Here is a 15,967-nt window from a genome sequence, read left to right as displayed (position 1 = left end):
ATGTTAGGCTTAGATATAAGGCTCACACTGACATTGCGGGTCCAGTGCTGAACACAGGAAAGGTAAGTGTCATGTCTATGGCCACGGGCCGTCAGGCTCACTCACCTCCTGACGGCCGCAGCCATGGGTCTGCGAGCACTGGCCCTAGTCTCCTCCTCAGGAGACGCCAGCGCTCACTTCCACTTACCTCGGCCGGGTCCCGTGGGGCGCGCACGCACGCTCGTGCCCGCTCTTAAAAGACCAGCGCACGCACCTGAAGTTAATGTTAAAATTATCCCATGAGCACCCTGGACTATAAGAAGGGCTCAGTCCCTTCCTCCCATGCCTGAGCGTTGTTGTTGTACCCTAAGTTTATCTAGCAAATGGTCTCCTTGTGTTTTCCAGTTCCCAGTGTTCCCGATTCTGTGACCCGTGACCCTGTATCCTGTGACCCGTGCTACCTGGTCAAGTGCCATGCCGAGCTGTAGTCGTGCTGTGCTGTATTCCACGCCTCTCCTGCTACACCACGCCTGACGTCTGCCTGCTGCCTAAGTTCCAGCCTAGCCTCTCATTGCTATTGTCCGAGCTGCCACAGGTACACTATACGAACTATAGACTGTGACCTGCGTCCTGTTGGCCAGCTGCCATACCGTTAAGGCGGTATGGCCCAGTCGGTCCACGCACCCTACGTGACAGTACGCTCAGGCCATGGACCCCGCTGGTCGATCCAAGACCAAGATAACGTCACAAGAGATGCGGATGGATATGCTGGACCTCGGGTCTCTACAGGACCAACTCCTCCAGGCCTTGAACATTCTCGCACGTCGGCAGGAGGAACAAGCTGCCGTTCCTCCTACTATACCTCCTGGCAGTGTTGATCCTCAGACTACACCTCCTGGTGGTGTGGATCTTCGATTTTCTTTGCCACTTCCTGACCACTATGATGGAGATGCAGGGACCTGTTGTGGCTTTTTGAACCAGTGCCAGATCCACTTCAGCCTGCATGCAAGGGCATTTTCGTCTGATGGCGCAAGGATCTTTCATCATCTCTCTCCTCACTGGCAAGGTCCTTGCATGGGCAAATCCTATCTGGGAGAGACAAGGACCAGAGACCCGTGACTTACAGGAGTTCCTCCGGACATTTCGCACAGTGTTTGAGGAGCCTGGACGGGTCTCGTATGCAACAGCCTCCTTGCTGAACCTACGCCGAGGAGACACTTCCGTGGGTGAGTACGCCATCCACTTCCGCCCTGGTGCCTACATTCTGGCAGGGACTGTCTCCTTAGATTAAAGACGAGCTTTCCGCGCGAGATCTACCATCTAACCTGGATGACCTCATCCTTCTAGCCGCCCGGATTGATATAAGGATCCGAGAACGGCTCCAAGAAGTTCGTCGGGAGGGAGGTCTTCCTAGTCCGGTTCCTACTTTGCTGCAGCCCATGCTGTCCTCTGATGCCGATCCTCCTAGGGAGTCTGTGGGGATGAACTAGTTTAAGCGATCTACCCAGGAGAGACAACGCAGATGCACTTCGGGACTCTCCACTCCGAGCTTCTATCATTCTTTGTCTTGTTCAAGGCCGTTAACACGGTGCTGCTGGGCCTGCCTTGGCTCCGATTACATGCCCCAGTCCTGTACAGGAACTCTGGAGAGGTTCTACAGTGGGGCCTCGAGTGTCACAAACGTTGCCTGATACAGATTAGTTCGGCTCAGCCTCCTCTGCCTCGGTCATTGGCATGATTGCCTGTTCATAATGCTGCATTTCCGGACGTCTTCAGCAAGAGGGAGGTGGAGGCACTGCCTCCACATCGGGTGTATGACTGTCCTATCGAGCTAATTCCTAGTGCATCCTTTCCCTGTGGTAGGGTGTATCCTCTCTCCTTGCCATAGACTCTGTCCATGTCCGCCTATGTTAAGGAGAACTTGGAGAGGGGCTTCATACGGAAGTCTTCTTCCCCGGCAGGAGCCGGGTTCTTCTTCGTCAAGAAAAAGGATGGTTCACTGTGTCCTTGTATTGACTACCGGGGTCTCAACCAGATCACGGTGAAAAATAATTATCCATTGCCACTGATCTCAGAACTGTTTGATCGTATACTTGGTGCCAAGATTTTTTCAAAACTAGACCTGCGTGGGGCTTACAACCTAATCCGGATTCACTGGGGTGACGAATGGAAGACTGCATTTAACACCCGTGATGGACACTATGAATATCTAGTAATGCCCTTCGGCCTATGTAATGCTCCCGCTTTCTTCCAGGAGTTTGTTAATGACATCTTCTGTGACCTCCTCTATGCGTTGTGGTCTATCTTGATGACATCTTGATTTTTTCTCCAGATTCTATGACTCATCAGAGACATGTCCGTCAAGTGTTGCTGCGGTTAAGGAAGAATCGTCTGTATGCCAAGTTGGTGAAGTGCGTGTTTGAGAAAGATGCTCTACCCTTCCTGGGCTGCATCGTCTCGAATCGATGTCTCAAAATGGATCCTGAAAAGGTAAAGTCCGTCCTGGAATGGCCACGCCCTCAAGGCTTGAGGGCCATAGAGCGCTTCCTGGGATTCGCCAATTTTTACAGACAGTTCATTCTAAACTTATCCTCACTGACATCTCCTATCTCTAACCTCACCAAGAAGGGCATGAACACCAAGGTGTGGACTCCTGAGGCAGAATCCGCATTCAATAGCCTGAAGAGCGCCTTCACGTCAGCCTCTATCCTCCATCATCCAGATGTTTCTCTGCCGTTCTCGTTGGAGGTGGACGCCTCCTCTGTCGGGGCTGGTGTACTCCTGTTCCAGAGAGGTTCCAAGGGCAAGTCAATGGTATGTTGATATTTCTCTAAGCTCTTCTCTTCCGCAGAACGCAACTACTCGATTGGGGATCAGGAGTTACTGGCCATCAAATTGGCCCTGGAGGAGTGGCGACATCTACTAGAGGGTGCAGCTCATCCCATCCTGATTTTTACGGACCACAAGAATCACCTATCTTTAGACGGCCCAATGGCTGAACCATCGTCAGGCCAGGTTGCTGTTCTTTACCAAGTTCCAGTTTCAGCTACATTACCGCCCGGCCGACAAGAATGTGAGGGCCGATGCCTTGTCCAGGTCATAAGAGACAGAGGACACCATGGAGATTCCACAGAATATTATTGATCCGTCTTGCATTGTGTCTGTCAATCCCTTGCAAGTTAGGGACGTCCCTCCAGGGAGGACCTTTGTGCGCCTGGCTGACAGAGGGAGGATCCTCCGCTGGGGACACTGCTCTAGACTGGCAGGTCACGCGGGGACCCGTAAAACCCGAGACCTGATCGCCCGTCATTTCTGGTGGCCCACGCTGCCCAAAGACATTATGGACTTTGTTTCTTCAAGCTCAGTGTGGGCAGCTAACATGGTAGCTCACTCCAGACCTGCTGGTCAGCCATTGCCTGTGCCCGATGCTCCCTGGCAGCATATAGCTATGGACTTTGTTACGGAGCTGCCTCCCTCTGCGGGATGCAGTACTGTCTGGGTGGTGGTGGACCGATTTTTGAAGATGGCCCACTTCATTCCGCTGACTGTTTCTTCCGTCTGCTCCTCAACTGGCCAAACTTTTCATCCAACACATCTTCCGGCTTGCCACGGCATATTGTGTCTGATCGGGGGGTTCAGTTCACCTCAAAGTTCTGGAGAGCCCACTGCGGACTCCTCGGTGTGGACTTTTCCTCTGCCTACAATCCTCAGTCCAATGGTCAGGTCGAGAGGATCAATCAGATTTTGGAGAACTACCTACGCCACTTCATCTCCAAGCAGCATGATGACTAGGTGCAGCTGCTTCCATGGGCTGAATTCTCATAGAATAATCACACCAGCGAGTCCACAAGGAATACACCGTTCTTCATTGTCTATGGCCAACACCCACGAATTCATCTGCCGGTGCCTGATATGTCTGAGGTACCAGCAGCTGACACTGCCTTTAGAGACTTCCTGCAGATCTGGCAGCAGACTAGATCCTCCATCCTGCTGGCAGTCGACCGCATGAAACGGAAGGCAGACACGAGGAGAAGAGAACCTCAATGCTCCTACCCTTCTGAAGAAGTTTTTCTCTCGCTCTGGCACCAAGAGGAGGGGGCCTAAGATGGGGGATACTGTCATGTCCATGTCCGCGGGCCATCAGGCTCACTCACCTCCTGACGGCCGCAGTCATGGGTCTGCGAGTGCTGGCCCCAGTCTCCCCCTCAGGAGATGCCAGCTCTCACTTCCGCTTACCTCGGCCCGGTGAGGGATGTTAAAATTATCCCATGAGCACCCTGGACTATAAGAAGGGCTCAGTCCCTTCCTCCCATGCCTGAGCGTTGTTGTCGTACCCTAAGTTTGTCTAGCAAATGGTCTCCTAGTGTTTTCCAGTTCCCAGTGTTCCCTGTTCCTGTACCTGTATCCTGTATCCCCTGCTACCTGGTCAAGTGCCTTGCTGAGCTGTAGTCATACTGTGCTGTATTCCACGCATGTCCTGCTGCACCACGCCTGACGTCTGCCTGCTTCCTAAGTCCCAGCCGAGCCTGTCATTGTTACTGTCCGAGCTGCCACAGCTACACTATACGAACTATAGACTGTGACCTGCGTCCTGTTGGTCAGCTGCCATATCATCAAGGCGGTTCCACGCTCGGTACCACGCTCCCTACGTGACGGTAAGTATAAAAATTGCTTTGCTTTTTTATATGTTACAAAAAAAAAATTTGTGTTATGTTACAGGTTTGGATGTTGGACTACTTTAGATTTGAGGACTACATTGATGACGGCGTTTTTTTACTCTCAATGAAATGGTTAATGAGGGTTGTGTTTTTTTTATTTCAATAAAATATTTTTTCTATGTCTTTAGATTTTTTCAAACTTTATTACTACCGCCTAAGTAATGGCCGATTGATAGCAGCTATTACAAAGGCAAGGCTTAATGTTAGCCAGTGAAGAGGCTAACACTAACCCCCCATTATTACCCTGGTACCCCCCTGCCACCAGGGGTACTGGGAAGAGCCGGGTACGATCCAGTACCCAAGCATCTTTAGTGATGGTCAGGTACTGGCCCCTCCCTTCAAAAATAGCTGATTGTCGGGGGTCTTGGCAGTTGGACCGCGACCCATCAGCTATTGATGGCCTATCCTGAGGATAAGCCATTAATTTTTAGGGACTGGACAACCCAGGCCCCAGCAGACAGTAATAGTATACTTACCCTCCTCTACGGCTCCTGACTCCATCCAGTCGGGACATCATGACACGAAGAGACGTCAGGACCTCCGCTGTGCTTCGGAACAAGGAGGTTAAGTATACTGTCAGTCACTATAGTAACAGGGGTCCGTGTAGTTTATTACATAGGCCCCAGTTACTATAGTAACTTTTTATAGAGGTGGTGCGAGGGGGGCCACGGGCCCTCCTGGCGTTGGGTCCAAGTCGCAATTGCAACCGCTGTGACCCCTATAGTTACGCCACTGCATCTCAGTGATGTCTCATTAATCTGCACTGGCCAAGGACATGATGCTGGAACGTTTGTCTGGTGCTGCTCTAATGAAACATAGAATTGACTGCCTGCAGAAAACAATCACATTTCCCCACTCATTTATGATATAGGATTGCATGTCAGGTAAAGGATCAGTGGAGATGGCAATCAGTACGCCAATAGTCAATGTACAGGTGTACATAGATATTTTAGACACTTTTATCATTCCAGAGCTACAAAATTGGCTTGGTGATGATAAAGTCATTTTTTAGGATAATGATGCATCTTGCCATAGAGCAAAGACCGTTAAAGGCTATGTACAATTTTGATTTTTTATAAAAATAAATGTTTTACTTTTCGAGATACAGCTTCTATGTATCCTGTATACATAGAAGCTGTATCTTGTAGTCAATGTCGAATCCGTCAGGTCCACAGGACTGGCAGCTTCAGTGAACGCTAGTCCTGCGTGATTCAGCTGATATCGATCACATCTAGTCCCCTGGCAGGGGTCCCCTCTTTAGAACTTTTTGTAGTGACGTGACGTCCACATTGATATCACGTCAAATAACCACTGCAACCCGATTGAAAATTGGAAGCAATATCACAGTGTCGTGCCTTAGACATTATGTCATTACCTGGCATTGCAAACAGAGGCATGGCAGGGGGGAAATATTCCTTTTCAAGACTCTAAGTATATTTGAACGTTTTCTACTTACCTACAGCGGTTAGAGTAAATGAATTTAAAAAAAATTTACACTTATTTCAGAAAACTCCTTTAACCGCTTCCCGCTGCAGCCACTGTTGACCTTCCTGACAGCCTTATTTTTCAAATCTGACATGTGTCACTTTATGTGGTAATAACTTTAAATTGCTTTTACCTATCCAATGTGATTCTGACATTGTTTTCTCGTGACACATTGTACCTTAAGTTAGTGGTAACATTTGGTCGATACATTCAGTATTTAAAAACACCAAAATGTAGCGAAAAATTGCAAAAATTTTCATTTTTCTAAATTTAAATGTATCTGCTTGAAAGACAGATAGTAATACCACACAAAATAGTTGCTAATTAACATTTCCCACATGTCTACTTTAGATTGGCATCATTTTTTGAACAGACTTTTATTTTTCTAGGTCATTACAAGGCTTAGAACTTTAGCAGAAATGTCTCAAATTTTCAAGAACATTTCAAAAGGATGTTTTTACAGGGACCAGTTCAGTTGTGAAGTGGCTTTGAGGGGCCTATACAATACAAACCCCCTAAGTCACCCCATTTTAAAAACTGCACCCCTCAAAATATTCAAAACAGCATTTAGAAAGTTTCTTAACCCTTTATGCGTTTCAAAAGAATTAAAGCAAAGTATTTATCAAATTTATTTTTTTTAAAGAAATTCATAGTTAATCAATTTTTTTTGCGGTTTTTAGAAATATCCCACATGTGGCCCCAGTGTGCTAATAGACTGAAACACAGGCCTCAAAAGCAAAGGTGCACCTAGAGGATTTTGGGGCCTTCTTTTTATTAGAATATATTTTAGGCACTGTCACGAAGCGGGTAGTGGACCCACTAGGCCGTACCGCCGTAGCGGGGAGGCAGCTGGCCAAACAACAGGAAACCCCAGTAATACAATGTACCGCTCAAGGGTACCTGGATAGTCCAGACAGTGTCTGCAGCTCTGGCACTGATGGAGATGGGTGCAGCAGATAACGCCAAACGTGGCGGATGACACAGGTGCCGCAGGTTGCGTCAGACGTGGTGGATTCCTCCGGACGTGGCAAATGACACAGGACGTGGCGGATTCCTCCGGACGTGGCAGACGACACAGGACGTGGCAGATGACACAGGACATGGCGGATTCCTCCGGACGTGGCAGACTCAATACTAAAGGCACAGCACGGGAAACAGGAACAGGTAACAAGGCACGGGTAACAACTGGAACGGGAAGCACTAAGGGACCATTTGCAACACAGACTGGGAAAACGAACAACGCTCAGGTAAGGATCAGGCCTGGGGCCTTCTTACAGACCAAGAAATAGTGCCAGTTGATGATGATGACGATTTCCTTTGTGCGCGCGCTGGCCCTTTAAGGCTGGGCACGAGCGTGCACGCGCACCCTACGGGACACAGCAGACCGGAGCGGAAGTGAGCACTGGTGTCTCCTAGGAAGGATATGGGGGCCAGCACTCACGGATCCATGGCTGCGGGCATCGGGAGGTGAGTAAAATTTGATGGCCCGCGGCAATGGACGCTACAGGCACCTTGTCAGGTTTGAAGAGGTCTTGTGATACCAAAACAAAGGAAGCACCCCAAAGAAGACCCAATTTTGGAAACTACACCCCAAAAGGAATTCATCTAGGGGTGTAGTGAGCATTTTGACCCCACAGGAGTTTCATAGATTTTATTAGAATTTGGACGTGAAAATGAAAAATTTTATTTTTTTACAAAAAAAAACCTAACATTTGTAAAGCAACTTCTGCGGAGTATGGAAATACCCAATATGTGGGGATAAACTGCTGTTTGGGAACACGGCAGGGCTCTGAAAAGAAGGAGCGCCATTTGGCTTTTGGAGTACAGATTTTGCTGGATTGGTTTCTTGGCACCGTGTTGCTATTGGAAAGCCCCTAAGGTACCAGTACAGTGGAAACTACCCAAAACTGACTCCATTTACGAAACTACACCCCTTGAGGAAGTCATCTAGCAGTGTAGTGAGCATTTTGACCCCACAGGTGTTTCATAAATTTTATTAGAATTGGACAGTGAAAAGAAATAAAATCCTTTTTCTTCAATAAGACGTAGCTTTAGCTTAACATTTTTCATTTTCTCAACAAATAAAGGAAAAAAAGAACCCCAACATTTGTAAAGCAACTTCTCTGGAGTACGGAAATACCCCATATGTGGTCATAAACTGCTGTTCGGGCACACAACAAGGATCAAAAGAGAAGGATCGGCATTTGGCTTTTGGAGCACAGATTTTGCTGGACTGGTTTCTTGACACCATGTCGCTTTTGCAAAGCCCCTAAGGTACCAGTACAGTCGAAACTACTCAAAAGTGACTCCATTTGGAATTCTACACCCCTTGTGGAATTAATCTAGGGGTGTAGTTAGCATTTTGACCTCACAGGTGTTTCATAGATTTTATTAGAATTGGTAAGTGAAAATAAATCTAATTTTTTATTCCAATAAGACGTAGCTTTAGCTCAAAATTTTTCCTTTTCCCAACAAATAAAGGAGAAAAACGAAAACAAATTCTCCCGAGTACGGCAATACCCCATATGTGGTCATAAACTGCTCTTTGGGGACACAGTAGGGCTCAGAACGGAAGGAGAGTCATTTGGCTTCTGGAGTTCAGATTTTGCGGGATTGGTTTCTGGGCGCTATGCCGCATTTGCAAAACCCCTGTGGAACCAAAACAGTGGAAACCCCCCAGAAGTGACCACATTTTGGAAACTACACCCCTCAAGGTATTCTCCTAGGGGTGTAGTGAGCATATTAACCCCACATGTGATTGGCAGAAATTGGTGTGCACTCGATGTTGCAGAGTAAAAATGGGATTTTTTTCCATAGATATGCCAATATCTGGTGCCCAGCTTGTGCCACCATAACAAGACAGCTCTCTAATTATTATGCAGTGTTTCCCAGTTTTAGAAACACCATACATGTGGTTCTAATCTTTTGCCTGGACATTCGACAAGGCTCAGGAGTGAAAGAGGACCATGCGAAATTGAAGCCTAATTTGGCGATTTACAAAGTATTGGTTCACAATTGCAGAGGCTCTAATGTGAAATAATAAAAGAAACCCCTGACAAGAAACCCCTGAGAAGTGACTCAATTTTTTAAACCACACCCATAAAGGCATTTATTAAGGGGTGTGGTGAGCATTTTCACCCCACAGGTCTTTTCCATAAATGAATGCGCTCCGGATGGTGCAAAGTAAACGTTTAAATTTTTCCCTAGGTATGCCATTTCAGTGGCAAATATGTTGTGTGCAGCTTGTGCCACTGGAGACGCCTACCCCAAAAATTGTTAAAAGGGTTCTCCCGTGTATGATGATGCCATATATATGGAAGTAAACTGCTGTTTGGGCACACTGTACGGCTCAGAATGGAGGGAGCGCCATTTGGCTTTTGGGGCATGGATTTTGCTTGGTTGTAGTATTATTTGGAGTTTTACTGGTGTTTCCGTTTATAATGCGGGGGTACATGTAAGCTGGGCAGAGTACATCAGGGGCATAGTCAGGTGGTATAATAATGGGGTAAAAAAATCAATAAAATGATCCATAGATGTGTGTTACGCTGTGAATCAATCCTTTCTGTACAGGTCAGTGTCACACTGATAAATGGTGTCCTTACTTATCCCCCTTTTGGTCTACACTCCGGACCTTTGCAGTTTGGGGAATTTAGCTGGGAAATTGTTGTCCTGGTATAATACGGATGCCCTCGCTTCCAGCAGATATGTTTGGGCCCTCCCAGTCCTGGTTCCCTAATTTTAGGGCCTTGATAAATCGCCTCTTGAAACAAAAGAAATGTTCCCCCTCGGGCCTGCACAACTGCATATTTTTCATTTCCTTACTCATTGGAGCCTTAACTAATTTTATTTTTTTGATAGACGTAGTGGTATGAGGGCTGTTTTTTTGCAGGACGAGCTGTAGTTATTATTGGTACCATTTTGGGGTACATGCGACTTTTTGATCACTTATCAGCCTATTTATTGGGAAGCAAGGTGACAAAAAACCAGCAATTCTGGCATTATTTTTAGTTTTTTTTATACAGGTGAACCATGCGTTATAAATTACATGTTAAGGTTATTCTGCGGGTCAGTACGTTTCCGGCGATACCAAATTTATAGCATTTTTATATGTTTTACAACTTTTTGCAGAATAAAATTACTTTTGTAAAAAGAATGTATTTTTTCTGTCGCCATGTTGTGAGAACCATATCTTTTAAATTTTTTCGTCGACTGAGCTGTATGAGGGCTTGTTTTTTGCGAGTCAATCTATAGTTTTTAAACGTACCATTTTTTCATTCCAATTTTTGTAGGGCAAAGTAACCAAGAAACAGAAATTATGGCATTGTTTTTTACGTGTTTTTTAAGCCGTTCACCACGAGTAATAACATAATATATTTATAGTCCAGGCCGTTATGGTAGCGGCGATACCAAATATGTATGTTTTATTTTATTTTTTCAATAATAAAGGACTTGAAAAGGGCGATTGTGTTTTATTTCATTGCTTGAAACGTTTATTATATTTTTTTTTTCACTTTTTTTACATGTCTTTTTAGTCCCACTAGGGGACTTGAAGGTCCAACTGTCTGATTTTTTTCTAATACATTGCACTACCTATATAGTACAAGATATGTCAGTCGTTCACTGACAGCAAGCTGATTAGGCCTTGCCTCTGGCGGGGCCTAATCGGCTTCCATAATGGCAGAACAGGTGGCCATTGTTAGGCCTCCTGTTGCCATAGCAGCAAGCAGTCGGCAGCTCTGATATCGCATGCAGGGGTACCGATCTGCTACCAACCTCTAAGATGCAGCGATCGCTTTCGATCGCTACATCTAAGGGGTTAATGGCAGGGATCGGAGCTAGCTCCGGTTCCTGCCATTACAGGTGGATGTCAGCTGTAACATACAGCCGACATAGACCACTGATGATGCCGGCTCAGCTCCTGAGCCGGCGCCATCTTGCTGTCGCCTACGGAAGCCTTTCAGGCCCCGCCTCCGCACGGAGTCTGGAAGGCTTCTCTACTAGGCCGACCGGGAGGCCAGTATTAGGCCTCCGGTTGCCATTGCAGCCACCGGCAACCCGGCAATTTCATTGGTGGGGTGCCGATGACCTGCAAACCGCTTAAATGCAGCGATCACTTTTGACCGCTGCATTTAAGGGTAATTTCGGTTCCTCGCCATTACAGTAGGATGTTGGCTGTAACATACAGCTGACAACCGGGGATGATGGCACTGACTCAGCTTCTGAGCCGGGGCCATTCATTTGTCCTAAGTATACGACTTTTTGCGGGATGCACTGGCTTTCCATGACGTATACTTACGACAAATGTCAGGAAGGGGTTAAAGAAGCAATGCAGGGAAAATTTTTTCCCCCACCTTTTGTAAACTAGGTTTGGTAAAATGCAGTGAGAGTAATTCTTGTTTCAGGCTTAAAAGGGTTTTCCAGGGACACAAAATTTTAGAACTAATACTCTATGTAAATACTGAATAAAGTTCCTAATATACATTCTGTATTAAATCTGAACACTTTCCTTCCTATTCACCCTACCTCTGCCCGGCCGGAAGTTCTGCATTTCATCTGTGTCTTTTTTTTTCTCTCGACACAGGCTCGTGCACAAGAGTTAGAATACACACAGCCCTGTGACGATACCTCACTGACCTACATAACGACACAGGGCTGTTCTTTACTAATTATTTCGCCCCCTCTATATGTCTATTGGCCCTCCCACTAGTTCTCCCTTCCCCTTTAGTTTATCCTGCCCATCTGCTTTATCTGAGGTGCGGTCACAGAATCACGTGACCGCAGCTCAGATATCTAATGTGATCCCCAACATCCCTAAATATATGTACCCCATTATAACTGTAGATATAAAATGGTGCCGCTATTGAAGCAGAAACAAAGAATGAACGGAGCGGACACTGAGGAGGCTGTGAAACAATAGTATGCCTCAAACCCGGCACTTCTGACGTAAACCTGGTTTTGAGGCATCCTATTGGTCCTCAGCCTCCTCAATGTCCGCTCCATTCATTCTTTGCTTCTACTACAATAGCATCACGATTTTATTCGTGTGCATGCTATTCCTCAATTTCCACTGAGGAATAGCATGCACGCAAAGAAAATGGTGCTGCTATTAAAGAAGAAGCAAAGAATGAATGGAGCGGACATTGAAGAGGCTGTGGACCAATAGGATGCCTCAAACCAGGGACTTCTGACATATACCCGGGTTTGAGGCATCCTATTGGTTCACAGTCTCCCCAATGCACGCCCTGTTTAATTCTTTGATTACGCCTCGATGCCTTCTCCATTTGCCTCTCATTAATGAAACTCCTCAGTGCTCGTGCGCTGCCTGGCATGAAAAAAATAGTGTCCCTGGAAAAACCCCTTTAATTTTAAAGTTAGCCGCTCCATTCTGGGCCGCCATTTGGTCCCATGACTGGCACTTTGACTCCCTGAATTCTACAGCATCCGCTGTGTGTACTGGAAGTCAGTCTCTCTATGCAAGTCTATGAGAGCCTCGATGTGTCTCTTATAGGAATATAAAATGTATATAGAGACTGACCTCTGGACGACGCAGTAGACGCTGTAGAATTCAGCTTGTCCGATTGCGGATCAGAAGGAGCGGATAACTTTAAAATAAAGAAATATTAATATTATAAGAGAATATTTTTTTTTGCCAGAGTACTTTTTTAAGCACAGTAGAGCTTTGAATCCTAGAGCTGTTATGAGTGGCTGATGAGTTAAACCAACATCTTGGTGACATTGTGGCTGTCACTTATAGGGGTTATATGTTAGGCACTCATGTGGATACTGCCGCTGGCATTTATAGGGCAAAGAGGGTCGCAGGGATAGGGAAAAGGCATAGTGAGGCACATTTACTAATAACTATGTGAAAGTGAGTAAAATGTGTTTATGTGACTCTATTTTGAAAGTATGGTTATGTGACTCCATCTTGCATGGAGTATCCATCTTCACTTACAGAATCCATGTTGTGTTTGATGTATCATCTGTTCCTTTAAGGCCCCATGCACACGACCGTAAAAACTCCCGTAATTACGGGCCGTACTTACAGGCCCATAGACTTCTATTGGCCACAGGTACCTCCCCGTATGCTTACGGGAAGGTGCCCGTGCCGTTGAAAAAGATAGAACATGTCCTATTTCAGGCCGTAATTACGGCACGGGCAGCCCATAGAAGTCTATGGGGCTCCCATAATTATGGGTGACTACGTGTGTGCACCCATAATTATGGGAGCGTTGCTAGGCGACGTCAGTAAATAGTCACTGTCCAGGGTGCTGAAAGAGTTAGACGATCGGCAGTAACTCTTTCAGCACCCTGGACAGTGACTACCGATCACAATATAGATAAAGCTGAAAAAAAAAAAAAGACGTTCATACTTACCCAGAACTCCCTGCTTCTTCCTCCAGTCCGGCCTCCTGGGATGACGTTACAGCCCATGTGACCGCTGCAGCCAATCACAGGCCAATCACAGGCTGCAGCAGTCACATGGACTGCCGCGTCATCCAGGGAGGTCGGGCTGGATGTTAAGAGAGGGACGCATCACCAAGACAACGGCCGGGTAAGTATGAATTTCTTTTACTTTTATTACGGAAAGGGCTGTCCCTTCTCTCTATCCTGCACTGATAGAGAGAAGGGGCTGCCGATTAGTGCAGTGCAATTTTGCAGCCAAAAACGTGCCCGTAAATACGGGTGGAATACGGGTGACACCGGACCCGTATTTACAGGCACAAGTCCATAAATACTGGTGCAATACGGGTCGAATACGTGTGACCAAGGACCGGAATTTACGCCAGTATTTACGGGTGGACAAAAATACGGTCGTGTGCATGGGGCCTAAAAGAAGTAAATTTCTGCTGGGATTGTCTGAACAATGATACGTTTTTGTTCCTTAGCTAATGATTACTTGTTATGGAGAATATAGCTAAATATTTACCAGGAATAGTGAAATGGCAGCTGTGGGGGTCATTATGACCCATCAGTCCGTGATGTTGCATGTTATTGTAGTCTTACATGTAAAAAGCCTTTCATGCTTGTGATTGGCTCAGCACGAGCAACTCCCCATTGTATGTAATTGGCTGAGATAGAGCCAACAGCCCATTCTAAACGATTGGCTAAGTTCAAGCCTACTTCCCTTTTGAAAGATATTATTGTAATTGCATTTCTATCAATAAATCAGAGAAGCATATTTTTGAGTATACAAAGCATTGTCTCTGTGTCTCTTACTTCTCTCCGATATATCGATATAACATATGAATATGGATCTGCATAAAATAACTGAAGCGGGGCAGTCAGAGCCGGCATCAGCACCCGGCGAACACGGGCAAATGCCGGGGCCCACTACCCTTGGGGGACCCACTTGGCCGCTGGGTGCGGTCGCTGCCGTCGTCACGGCATCACTGTTGTCACGATTACAGGGTATGTGGACCCAATAGGCTGCTCCACCATAGGGGAGAGGCAGCTGACCAAGTCACAGACTATGCGAGAGTCTATACCAGTTTGTAACACTAGGGTACCTGAAATAATCCAAACAGTGGCCGAGGCTTTAGCACGGATGGAGGTGGGTGCAGCAGGTTATGCCAGACGTGCCGGATGGCGCTGGATGTGGTTGATAACACTGGACATGGCAGAGGACATTGTACATGGCAGATGACAGCAGGTGCAATAGGACACGACTCAAACACTAACAGGCTCAGGAACAAGGACACAGCACAGGATACAGGTAGCAGGGCACGGGAAACAATGGGAGCAGGATAACACTAAAGGACCATTTGCAAAGACTAACATGGGATTAACTAACAACGCTCAGGCAAGGATCAGAAGGGCAGGGCCCTTTTTATTGTTCAGGGTGTTCAGGGAATAATTTATTAATTATTTACATATGTGCGCGCTGGCCCTTTAAGGCCAAGAACCACTGTGCGCGCCCTCTAGTGATCACTACGGGACAGAGCGGGCGGATGTGCCGACGTCTCGGGAGGAAGATGCCATCAGGACGAGGAGAATCTGCGGAGGCAGATAAGTGAAGGTCGCGGTCCATGACCGTGGCCGTAACAACTGTCCATATATATGGACAGTGATGTCGGGAGGAGAGGAGTCCCAGGCAGAGCACTAGCAGCTCTGCTCCGAAACTCAGTCTCTGGGGAAGCCCCTGACATCACTGTCCAAATATGGACAGTGATGTCAGGAGGAGATAAGGAGTCGCAAGCAGAATGCTGGCGGCTCTGCTCAGGGACTCCATCTCTGGGGAAGCCCCTGACATCACTGTTCATATATGGAGAATTATGTCAGGAGCACAGCAGGAGTCCCAGGCAGAGTGCTAGTATTGTTCTGCCTGGGAATATGGCTCTGGGGTTGCCCCTGACAACACTGTCCATATATTGACAGTGATGTCAGGGGTTTCTCACGAAGCAGATTTCCCTGCCACAGCATCGGCAATGCTCTGGCTGGGGATTCCACTCCTAGTGGGAACCACAAAGGCGCTACCTACAGGGAGGGAGGCTGTGTGGTACTACCAGGGAGGGTGGCTGTATGGCACTACCAGGGAGGGGGCAGTGTGGCACTACCTGGGAGGAGGGGGCTGTATGGCACTACCTGGGAGGAGGGGGCTGTGTGGCACTGCCAGGGAGGGGGGGCTGTGTGGCACTACCTGGGATGTGGGGGCTGTGTGGAGCTACCTGGGTGCTGTGTGGCACTACCTGGGAGGTGGGGGGCTGTGTAGCACTACCGGGGAGGGGGGGAGGCAGTGTGGCAGTACCTGGGAGGGGGGCTGTGTGCCACTACCAGGGAGGGGGGCT

Source organism: Rhinoderma darwinii, chromosome 3 (genome assembly GCF_050947455.1).
Source record: "Rhinoderma darwinii isolate aRhiDar2 chromosome 3, aRhiDar2.hap1, whole genome shotgun sequence".
NCBI lineage: Eukaryota > Metazoa > Chordata > Amphibia > Anura > Rhinodermatidae > Rhinoderma > Rhinoderma darwinii.
This window is presented reverse-complemented; position numbering follows the sequence as displayed.